Consider the following 12621-nt stretch of genomic DNA (forward strand, 5'->3'; position numbering starts at 1 on the left):
GTCCGGAATTTCAAACCAGTTAAAAAGTGCAAAATATTGCCATTTCTGAATGCAAGCTCCCAGGAAGACCAGAGTTTGAACAGGAGATACCTCCTGTGATATGTGAGGGGTGCATATGATTTTAAAACAATATGTACCTCTGCAAATATGTATTTGGTTCAAATCTAGATTTGTGTGTAAGTTGACAGGAGGAGTGGACTTTCTGCAGGCTGTAAAATGACATCACTCTGACACAACTTAGCTCCCCCAATCAGGGGAGAAATGAAAGCTTGGCCAATGATAAGTGGAGAGGGTCTGGCTAGCGATGCTGCTCACACACACCCATTTTCAAAACACATAAAAGCAGAGAGACAGGACAGATAGGGACCTTCAAATCCATTTGCAACTGGAAGCTCTGCCGGGAAAATCCATACTTCAAATCCATCAACCTCCAGAGAGCTAACATAGAGACTTCAATCTATCAACCTTCAGAGACCCAGACCAGACCAGCAGAGTAGAGCTGACCTGTTAGCAGAACCAGAGAGAGCTGACCCAAATCACTGTGAAGTGCAGAGACCAGAGTCCAGTCCTAAACCTGACCAGATCCGTGGCAAGGCATATTTCTAAATATATTGTGAGTACATAGCAAAACTGTGCAGAACCAATCTCTTAGTTAAAATAATATAATTCAACCTATTTTAATCTAAGTAGAACTGTCTCCTAACTGTCACCTGTCATTTGCAAAGCTGTCACCTGTCATTTTCTAGTTGCAGGCTGCACTTGTCTTTTTGAACTTTAAAATTTCAAATCTGAAAAACGACCTTTATTTAATCGCTCATATCTCCGTGACCGTTTGTGCTAGAGACTTGCAGTAACTTTCATCTGGAAGCTGAGATCCTAGGCTTTCCTAGGACCCCAAAACGATAGTGTTAGTCCTTGTAGTTCCTCTGTAATCGCGCTCGGCGCATTCGCAAATTTAGCCGCGATTTGACATTTTACCGCGATTTGCAAATTTCTCCACGTGTGAAAACAGCAGTTTGCTTGCCTCCCATTTGCCAGAAATTCGTTTAACCTGCTAATTATCCCTGAATCATTGATAGTGTGAGCCTGGACTAATATTAACTTGATTTCACTCACCCTGAACCTCCTAGAGGGAATTAAAAGCATTTTAACATATTTTTTTCTTCATTTCCAGCACATTTAAAAGCATTTGGGCCTGTGTTTTCAACTTCTGTAGTCTAAGTTGCTGGGTGAACTGAATTACATTTGAATTGCATTTCTGAGAATTGTGTGCCTTTCTTCCATTTCCTTGCATGGCATAAAAGGGGGGGTGAATTGTCCAAGAAAGTGATTACATTGTCTTTTGCTGAAATCCTATCAAGTTATTTTCTGTATTGCATTTCATTCCACATTGCATCCATTTGAAACCATAAAAGTATTGTTGCTATCTTATCCATTTCATGTCAACTCCTTAGTGATTATCAAGAAGTGTGCTAGTGCCAGATTCTCCGTTGTTAATCTTTATCATACCAGATTACGTGTGATATTCAATTATTAATTTATTATAAAGCGTGATATAATATATATTGTTTAAGTTATCAAATAAACCTTTAAACTTGCAAAACAGAACTACTTCTTGGCTCAGTGGGGTCAGGGGGATTCCAAGGGAGGGGTGTTAAATAGTGGTAGTCATCCAGAATGCATGAACTGGACATAAAGATATATCAATAAGGGTTTTCATTCAGTATTCTAGACTAGGCGTTGACTTGGCTGTAGTGCGAATTGAATCCTCTGGACCTGAGAGTGCGCAGGCAGGAGGCCAGCACTCACCCCAGAGATAAGTCTCTCTTTGGCTTGCATTTGACTAATTTGGTACAATGTGCATCATGAACATGTTTTCTCTAATTGAGTATGTGTTTTTGTGAATAGTTGTATTTTGCCTACTTTCCCTTGCAAATCCACATCCACTCTCCTGCCCCTTTTTCCGGTTATCCTGAATACCAATGCCTGTCCATGCAACATATCTCTGACCCTCCTTCCCTGCCGGGGTCTCAGAGGCCTGTGTTAGTTTGACCTTGCAGGTGCCCAGACCAGGGAGGGGGTGGTTGGTTCGTGCCACTCCTGCACCTGGACACCGGAGCTGTGACAGTACCCATCAGTTGTTGCATCATCATTGTATGTTATGTACCGTAAATGGTACCCATCCTGTTGGACCATTGTTCAACTGTGCTACCCTGGTTGTTCTATCATTGTGCTTGTACGGTATTACCCAAAATGGTCGTTTACAATTGTTCGAATGAACAATTGACCGAATTTAAAGGGTCATAATTGACCTTTTCACAATTGACCGAATATATATATATATATATGGGTTTTGGGGGGTTTGGCGTTGGGTGGGGAGTTGTGGGGGGTTTCCCCCCACATATATGGTACAATTGACCTTCACAATTCGGTCAATTGTGAAAAGGTCAATTGTCATTCGAGCAGTTGTAAAAAGATCAATTTGTATACAACCAGAGTCTCCAGTAGATGACTTGAAGTAGCAGGAAATGTCAAAGCACATGCATTTCCTGCTACTTCAAGTCATCTACTGGAGACTCTTCCAGGGTTTTTTGGTGCCTACAGCCATTTTCCCTGGTTTGTGGGTTTGCCTACTTGGAGTTCTCTGCGATTTGGCATTTTTACCAGTCCAGGTGGCACCTGAGGGGGCTGGACCCTATTTACACGCAAGCTGGAACATGGAGACCAAGGGGTGGGGTGATCCTGTAGCCAGGTAGACTTGATGGAAGAAGGCTACATACCCCACAGACAGTTGTTCAGAAGGTCACAGTGATGTGTAAGGGAGGGCCTTTTGTTGTTGGACAGTTGGCTTGGCCTACATTGTTTTGGGCACTCTGACATTGTAATTGTGGGGTACTATGTACATGATGTGTTGTGCTGCTCAATGCCTGTTCCTGTGTTGTCTTTACTTTTCAGGTGTCAGGGGACTGGTGTGGTTTGACATGCTGGGGTGTTCACATGCCCAATGTTCCACCACACGTACATCCACCCTTCCATGGCCACAGATGCACACAGATTGCATTCTCAGGCCCGCGGTGCCCATGCAGCACATGATCTATTACCATTTGGGTACCCTGTACATGGGTCATTTGGTTGTAGATTTCATTAGTCTTTTTCATGTGATGCTCAAGGTGTATCTGCAACACAATAGCTGCTCAAAGTGCTGTGTGCTGAGCAGTGTGTTGCAGGAGACACACACAGCACACAGGTTCGGGAGTCGGGATTTTGCCAAGCCCAATGTGCATGTGAATGGGCATTCAGTGTTGTGTTCATGCTACGACTGTTGGAAAGCATTTGTGTCTGACTTTGTATGTGTGGGAGGTTGTTGGTCAGTCATTTAATCTGATTCCATGTCAGGCATCATTGTCTCATGCCAGTTTTCATTTATGACATGTCACTTTGAATATTATTGGTCATGTGTTGGCCTTTTGCTATTGCATGCCATGTCATGGTGTAGCAGACAAGGGTGATGTGCTTTGGGAGGGTTTGGGTGACATACCAGGGATTGTGATGGACTGTTTTGCAGGGGTGTGTGATACACACCTTGCATGTGTTCCTTTTGGTCACACAGGATTGGTTATGTTTAAGTAGCTAGGGATGCACACAATGTAGCACTTCCGTGGCAACATTCTCAGGGTGGTAAGGTTGTGACAGTTGACTGTCTCTTTGTCATCATCGATTGTCACCTGGTATGTGCAGGACTGTGTGCACTGCGCAGGGTGGGAGTTTAGGTGAAGAATGTGGCCACAAGCTGGGTCCAGGCTGCCTCGCGCCCTGTCCCCTCCAATGGGCAGCGCCTGTGGTTATGGATGTGGGGGCACCACCATGTCCACCTGTACCTCCCGCCGTGTTGCAACATTGTGCAGGACACACGCTGCCACAATGATCCTGCACACTACTGAGGGTGCATATAGTAGCTGCCCACCAGAGCGGTCAAGGGAGCGGAAGCGTGACTTGAGCACTCCGAATGTGCGCTCCACTATGCCCCTGGTTGCAATATGGGCACCATTGTATCTTACCTGGGGTGATGTGGTGGGGTTCCGGATTGGCGTCATCATGTGGTTGCTCAGAGGGTAGGCACTGTCCCCTGGGGAGGTGATAATAGTTGAGATTATTAGGGTTTGGGTATTTGTCTGTGTGTGACTTGCATGCATGTGCACAGGCATTTGTACTCACCTAGGAGCCATGTGTCGCCATGCCGCCCAGCTTCCAGGGTCCGTCTCAGGGCGGACATTCTGTATATGAAACTGTCATGGGTGGAGCCAGGGTAGTTTGCATAGACAGAGGTGATGATTCCTTTAGCATTGCATACAACCTGCAAGTTGATGGAATGCCAGTGCTTGCGGTTTCGATAGATGTGCTCAGTGGCCCTAGGTGGACGTCGGGCCACATGGGTGCAATCTATGGCACCGAGCACTTTGGGGAAGTGTGCCACCCTGTAAAAGTCCTGGACCACGGCCTGCCTTTCTCAGGGTGTTCTGGACATGTATATGTGCCTGCAGACTGAGGGGCGTGCAGTGATGATTGCCAACACCTGGTGTAGGCAGCGTGACTGCGTGGCCTGTGAGACCCCCCCACTATGGCAGTAGTCCACTGAAATGACTCAATGGCCAGAAAATGCAGGGCATTGAGCACCTTCTCCAAGGGGCTCAATGCTTGGGAGCACAGGGTGGGGTAAGTAAGATCATCTTCCCACTCCCTGACGAGGTCTAGGATGATACGAGGTGGAAACCTATACCTGCCATAGACGTGGTCATCAGGCATCCAAAAAAGGCTGGTCCGGGGAAAAAGAATGCGGGCCCTGGCTATTCTCCTCCACCTGCGGTGTCCCACGATCAGTGCTGCGAAAAATGGGGCATTCATCGTAGCTGTATATACGTGTTTGTTGTTTGCATGCACTTTTATACTGTGCGCGGGGACACTTCCACCTGCCTTCGTGTGGTGGACGTGTTGACGCATATGTGCGTGGGTTTCCCGTATTCGAATCCATGAATACGGGTTGTTCGCGTGCGTGTGGGCGTTCCGTGTATTTCCCTGCAGTACTTCCCCAGTTACGCCTTCTTTTTCACGCGTTGTTCCCCATTCTGTGTGTTACGCCCTGTGTCCCGCCCCCTTTTTGGTGTGTGCGCGGATGTTGTGCGCTATCCCTGTGCGTGCCGTGCACAGCGTTCAGGATGTTGCAATGACGTGTGTGCCCCTGTGCGCCACGCACAGGTTTGGCGCAAATCCCGAGGGAAACACGCGCAGGGACTTCCATGAATCACACGCGTGCGCCTGTTTTTTCACGCTTGCGCCAAGATTTTCAGCGCACGTTTGTTCCATGAATCGGCCTGATGGTATTAGCAGGCCTCGTAAAAAAAAACTCACATCCCACCACCTACATTGGCAGGGGTTATTTATGAGGACGAGTATCAATTTCAATGTATACGATACCCCTGGCAAGCTACTGTTCTTGGATGCTGCTTTGCAATTTTCACTTAATTTGTTGCGCTGTCCTCTGTGCAGTAGTAGCAGCATGCACAGTATTTTGTATACAAGGATCATGTCATGGCTTGATGGAGTGCTAAATGCCCTACTTACTGGGTTGTGTAGGTGGTGGTTGATCTCCGGAGCTACTGGCATTCACTGTGCTTGGAGAACTGACTGCCTACTTGAAGTCCCTATCTATCCAAAACTCAGTGGCCCTCATTACGACCCTTGCGGAAAGCGACTGACCGGAGCGCCACAGCGTAAATAGCGTTTCCGCCATTGTACGAAGGAGCAAAGTGCGGCCCATTCCGACCCATCGGGCACGAGCACCACGCCACGGCGGAAGTGCAAAGTCCGCGATGGCGGAAATGACCCCAAAACGGCCCACACCGCCGCCGTACGGCGCCCTAGGTGCAATACCGCCACCCCTCTTAGCGGTCACCGCAGTGTGCGCCTACCGGAAAGTACGGTGCCCGGAAATATACGGAAACGGAAGTTAAAACATGGGCCCGGAACGGGAAACATCCCGGCGTACACCTATAAAAACACCAAAACCACACAACCACTAAAATCACTACCCTGAAACACACCCCAACCCGTCAACCACCCTAGCGAAACCAAGAAAAATGGGAAAAGTAGCGAAGAAAGCGTGCGACCGCAAGCGGCAGGTCCACTTCTCCCGTGAGGAACTCACCGTGCTAACAGAGACCCTCCAGGAGAATGCTGCCGTCGTCTTCTCCACGCAAATGACCAGGACGGCACTTGCAAACAAGAAGGCCATATGGGCTCTGGTGGCACAGCGGGTAAGTGCGGTGGGGACCGCACCCCGCACCCCACAGCAATGCCGCAAGCGATGGGACGACCTGCGGATACGCGTCCGCAGCATACTCTCTGCCAACCGCAACATTGCCACAGCCACCGGGGGAGGTCCTGAATCACCCATCAAGTTGACCCCCTGGGAAGAAATCTGTGCCTCCACCATCGGAATGGAGAGCATAGAGGGAGTCGGAGGGATGGAGAAAGGAGTGCAGACATCCGAAGATTCAGGTAGGTGGGCCAGATAAAACAATGCCAAATCCACAAAGTCCAACCATGTGAAGTACCATGCGTCCACATAGTGCAACAGAAACACATGTCCAGGAGAACGTCCACACACATCGGCCTGAAAGCGCACGTCAAAACCCACAATAAATACATAAATAATTAAAAACCCCTAATACACGCACTACACGTGCAGCAGGCACACCCTAACTGCAGGCTGCCAAACAACTGCACCCTCACTCCACACACAAATCAAAGCACCTCCAAGACCCCGACCCAAATCACCCTCAGGTACCACCCCAATGCATGTGATACAATGCCATTCCAATTCCCACTGACCCATCAATAACCCTCGCCCTCCTTTACTCCACCACAGGGTCCGATCCAAACGACGAGCTACAGGACACCCCTACCAGCACACCTGCAAAGAGGGCCAAGACCAACGGCCAGAGACCCTCCACCTCAGCTGCACGCATCAAGACACGGCAGCAGCACAAATCAGGTGGCAGCACAGAGGAGGGAACATCAACAGGCACCCCAGCAGCCAGCATGGCCACAACACCACCACCACAGGTCCCCCCAATGGATGCCACAGAAGGCACTGCCTCTGGTGGCAGCAGCACCATAGGTGACACCCCATTGATGGCAGCATGCTCGGACACAGAAGACGGGGATGTCGAGGTCAGATCCATCCATGACCTGTCCCAATCCCCCTGTCTGTCCCATCCCGTACAACATGAGGATACCACGCAGGTGCAGCCACAAGACGACGACTGGCCATCCCCCACAAGCCCTGTGGCAAGGCAACATGAGGACAACAGCCCCTCTGTGACACCACCGCAAATGGCCATGGCCCAGCAGAGGCAACAGTCCCTCGACAAGTTAATCGACCAACAGCAGCAAATGGCCACACTCCTCAAGGGCCATGCCGATGAATGTGGGGGCACCAAGGCAGACATAGAAACATCAACAGAGACACTTAGGGCAGAAATGGAGAGAGGTACAGAGACGCTAAGGGCACAAATTGAGAGTAGCACCGAGAGCCTGAGAGTCCAAATGGAGAGTAGCACCGAGAGCCTGAGAGTCCAAATGGAGAGTAGCACCGAGAGCCTGAGGGGGGAACTGCATGCGACGTCCAAAGACGTATGTGCCGAACTTGCCGCAGTGCGCCGTGTGCTCACTGAGCTCTCGCAAACCCTTAGGGACATGCATGGACGTGAGCAGGCAGACACATCATCCGTTGCAAGTTCCGTCCAGGGCAGCCCCCAACGTAGATCTGGAAGGAACCTGCGCTCCACAGGCAGGGGTGCCCCTGATACCCGCAGAGGGGGCATGCAATAGCGACAGCCCACTGACAATGAGCATCTTTGGACACTGGTGTTCGGGGGGGAGGTAGGAGGGTGGAGGGGGTGTGTTGGGCTCACTTGGGTGGCGGGTCGATAGGGTGTTCAACATGATATCACATATGCCATAAAAAGTGCACGATCAACCAATGAGAAGTGTGGACATTGATCTCTGTGTACTAGGCCATCATAGGCGTACAGTCCATATTGTGCATGTCCCAGACACACGCAGTGCCACGAGTCCCGTGTCCATGTATCAGCCACCAGGCGTGAGTGCTAGAAGCATACATCAATGAGATGCTGACGAATGTCACAGCCCTCCGGTGCCTCGCAGACTCCATGAGGTGCTGCCACATCCCCACCCTCATCATGACCATCATCAGGTGCTTGCAGTTCTGCGTCAGGGGGCATGGGCACATTTCTACGTACGCACATGTTGTGGAGCATGACACATGCCATCACCATCTTTGCAACCTTCTCATGGCGGTACAGGAGTGCCCCGCCAGACCTGCTGAGGCAGCGGAAACGGGTCTTCAGTAGGCCGAATGCCTGTTCAATGACTACACGGGTACGTGAGTGGGCATGGTTGTAGTCCTCCTCATGCTGGTCCCGTGGGTTCCGGACTGGTGTGAGGAGCCATCTCTTCAGTGGATATCCAGCATCACCTGTATGTGGACGAGAAACGTATGATGTGGAATGCCATTGATACGTACGCACACCCCCCCCCCTTCCTGGCAGGTCATTGACAATTCACATACCCCACATCATCATGCATGTAATGAGACTCACCGAGTAGCCAGGATCTGTTCCCTGCGTGTCGCTCCATGTAGCCTGGTATTGTAGAGTTCCTCAAGACCATAGAATCATGTGTTGATCCAGGGAATCGGGCACAACAATGTGTAATGATCCTGTTGGAGTCACACACCATCTGTACATTCAGGGAATGAAATTGTTTTCGGTTGCGGTACTGGGCCTCCATGGCATGTGGGACGACCAATTCAACATGGGTGCAGTCGATGGCACCAATGCAACCCGGTATGCCGGCAAGTGCATGGAATCCCACTTTTGTGTTGGTTATTTCCTGCTCCGAGCGTGGTAGAGAGATGTAGGCGTCTGCGTGCTGCAGGAGGGCATCGAGCACTTGCAATAGTGTCCGTGAGAACAGTGGCTGAGAAATGCCATGCAACTGTCCGACTGTGTGCTGGTAGGTGCCTGTGGCCAGGAAGTGGAGTACAGACACGACCTTCAGTAGGGGTGGGATGGCGGTTGGGCTATCTATCATGCTGACAAGGTCAGCCTGTGTCATGTCCACAATGGCGGCTATGGTGTCCCGGTCCAGACGGTAGAGGGTGTGGATCTGCTCATCAGTGAGGTTGAACGGATGTGCTCGGAGGCGTTGAATTGCGGGCTGCCTGCGTGGTGGTAGTGGCTGTGCTGGTGGGCCTTGCTGGCCCTGCCTTGGCCTCCTCCTCCTCCTGCGTCTCCTCCGTGCGGCTGGTTGTAGTTGGTGTTCGTCTACTTCTTGGAGTCGGAGCACTTGCAGTGCTATCATGTCCCCCAGGGCCAACATCGCGAGTCCTGCCGGTAGCATTTCGGTGTGGTTGTGGGAGGAGACTGGGTGTGCAATTTATGTGTTTTCAGGCTGTATGGCCTCCACCTGTGGTGATTGATTCCACCTGTGCAAACTGCTCTCCCCTTTGGCCGAGCACGTCCCGCGCACAACGCTGCAATTCGGGGAATTGTATCTTGCTATTGCAATCATGTATTTGTACCCGATGGCCGTGTAGGATTGGTTGATATGTTCATTCTGCTGTGGTCCCATTGTTTCACATACTATCTGTGCAGTCGCGAACAGACTTGTGAGGGGTCAGTGGGACGTAGTACTCGAGTAACGGTGGGCCCTCATGCATCACTGTACCGAGTTGCAACGACGGGCGGGGCGTCCCATTCGTGGGTGAAGGCAGTTGCCATTTTCACACACAGCCGCACTCGATGGAATAATTAGTGATTTCAAACGGCCACAGATGCCTTTTCGACGTGATGTTGCAAATGAGGAATTCGAAGGGCGGCGCTTTCGGTTTCCAGCTAGCGGCGAGGAGATGCCCACAGGTCTGACTGCAAATGTAACGTTCTATTGTTCTATGTCCTTGAGACAGGGCCCATGGCGAGGGAGCAATGATTGATATGAATAGTTTGGGATGCGCAATAGCTACGTGGGCGATGAGGCCGTCCGTTCCCAAATACATGTTACTTCACAACACTGGAATTACGGGCTGGGGCACTGTGGATTTAGCAGGCTGCATAACGCACAGACTCAATGGATGTTTCTAATGTTATGTGAGTAATTATTCAGGCATTTTGATCCCGGGATGAGGGAATGATGGATGGATGCATGGGCAGGTGATTTGATACAGAGTTTGCCATGTACAGGGCTTCTTGGGATCTATCCGCCTCCCCTACGCTATGTGATGCAGGGCTGCCATAGTGGGACCATCGTCCATCTGGCCTTGTTGAGCCCTCCCTGTCTCGAGGCGCCCTCAGACACTCGTTTGTGATGGTGTTTGCACCTCGATATAGATGGTTATGAGTCGCAAGTGGTTTTGGGGTGGTGATGTTCCTTTGGAGTGGGCTAGCATGCATATGGCTGTGGATTTCGTGTGATCATTGAAGTGAGTTGTTGGTATGTAGTTCTGATGGCCATTCTGTTCTTTTTCTTTTCTTTTGGTTGACAGGTATCTCCTCCCCTTTTGCCACTGCCATCTGTATGCCACTCCTGCAGATGGCTTTTACTCCCGACACCTGCTGCTTCGTGTTAATCAGTGGAGCAGCATTACGATCTTATGGGACGATCGCCAATGGGCCACATGCCCTTACGCAGTACTGGTGGCTCGGAGCAACATTTCGGCCTTTCAGCTGGACTAGTGCCTCCCCATTGGGACGGCCCTGCGGTTCTGTGCGCTTCCATGTTGCCTTTTCGTACGTGAATGTGGCTCTGTGTACCATGGGGGAACAGGGCGACACACAGGTAGTGGCTGGTCATTTCTTGCGGAAGCAGCCCACAATGGTGATTAGTGTTTTGGAGTTCATGGCCTGATGGCTGTATGTGCTTGGTGATTTTGATGTGCATTAAATTTCTATTCTGATTTGGCCCGTGTAGCGTTTTTCTTTGCAAGTGATGTGGCATATGCCTATTTGGGGGGCGATGTATTGTGAGGAGATCTGCATTGGGTTCCAGCTTCGGGGTTTAGTTGCGTGGTACTGTGCTGTGCGCGTTTGCCTACGAAGCCCAGTGAGGTCAGGGATGGGGGCTGCCAATATGCCAGTTTGAATGTTGTCATGCTCAGGGGCGGGGGATTGGGCTTTGTGTAACAGATGCCGGTCAGCCAGGTGGACTGGTTGAATGATGTGGTTTTCGGAATATTGCTGGTCACAGGTGCCTGTGTTTGCGTGCGTTTCTTGGTGGGGGACTGTGGTCATGTCCATTGGGATGGCTTCTGTATTCGTGCCATCTGTGCCCTGCAGCTCCCATTGGCCCCTCTTGTGTTTCTTTTGTTCGTTGGCATGCATGGGTGACTTGTACATTTCAATGGTTGCATTGTGGCTTCATTGCACCTACGGGGAGTTGTACTTTGTGGGCAGGGAGCGGTGTACAGGCACTCAGTGGGGCCGTTTACGGTTGATTCGCGATGCCGTACTTCTCGCCATGGCGGAATGGTACATTCCGCCATGCCTGATGGCGTTAGGTACATGTCCGCTAGGGTCGGAATTGGCGTACCGTTGCACCATGGTGGTGTTTGCGGTTTGGCATGGCGCGCGCGCGCGTGCTTGGTGCAGTTAGCGTTGGCGTTCACTACGGTGTCGCTAATGGCTTCGTACTTTGCGGTGACGGGTCATAGTCGCACCGAGCGCTATTCGATGGCGGTATTGCATTTCCGCCATCGTTTTTCGATTTCCGCCAGGGTCGTAATGAGGGCCAGTATCTTTTTATTGCAGCCCCGTGGAGTCAGTAGACTGCAGGATCATTTTACATTCTTAATAGCAAGTTATCCGTTTTCTGAGGCCGAAAGCAGACGTGGAACGACCATTGAGCAAATGGTACTTCTTTAGCCTTATGCCCCTATCACCTGAAATTCTGGGTTATGCTGACTTAACCTCACTCGCCTACAGAGCTGTCAGCAGGCAGGATAAGATGATAAACGTTGCAACTACCTTTGTAAAACATTTGAATGTTGGCAACTGGGCTTTTCGTACGCCAAGTCAATTGAAATCGTTTGGACAGTTAGCATTTGTTTGTCAGGTGAGTGTTTGGAAGGGTGAAAGGAGGCATCTCCTCGTCACAGCAATCCTTAAGTGTCTGGTTTCAGACGTGACTTGGGGAGTTGTGAAAGCTGTTAACACTGGAGCTTCAGCTGAAGAGTCACCAGAATGTGTAAAGAAGTTAGGTGCCCTAAACACCACATTTGGTCAATAATGCCCACAGAAAGCAAGCAACCCACAAAATAAAGCTACTTTTTTAATGTTGAGTTGATATCCATGAGGTCTACAAGTTAACTTGTTAAAATTTAAAACAAAGTAGCTTGGCATTCTGGGACATCTGGTATTTAATTTAGAGTGGGTCAAATACAGCTACAGATATACTTTTTTGCTGAGCACGTTTATATTAGGCTTTGTAGAATTGGAAGGTTTCTTTGTATACTTTGAAAAGTTAACACTATAAGATTGTATTATT

This window comes from Ambystoma mexicanum, chromosome 6p (genome assembly GCF_040938575.1).
Source record: "Ambystoma mexicanum isolate Mex_15411 chromosome 6p, UKY_AmexF1_1, whole genome shotgun sequence".
In the NCBI taxonomy this organism is placed as follows: Eukaryota; Metazoa; Chordata; class Amphibia; order Caudata; family Ambystomatidae; genus Ambystoma; species Ambystoma mexicanum.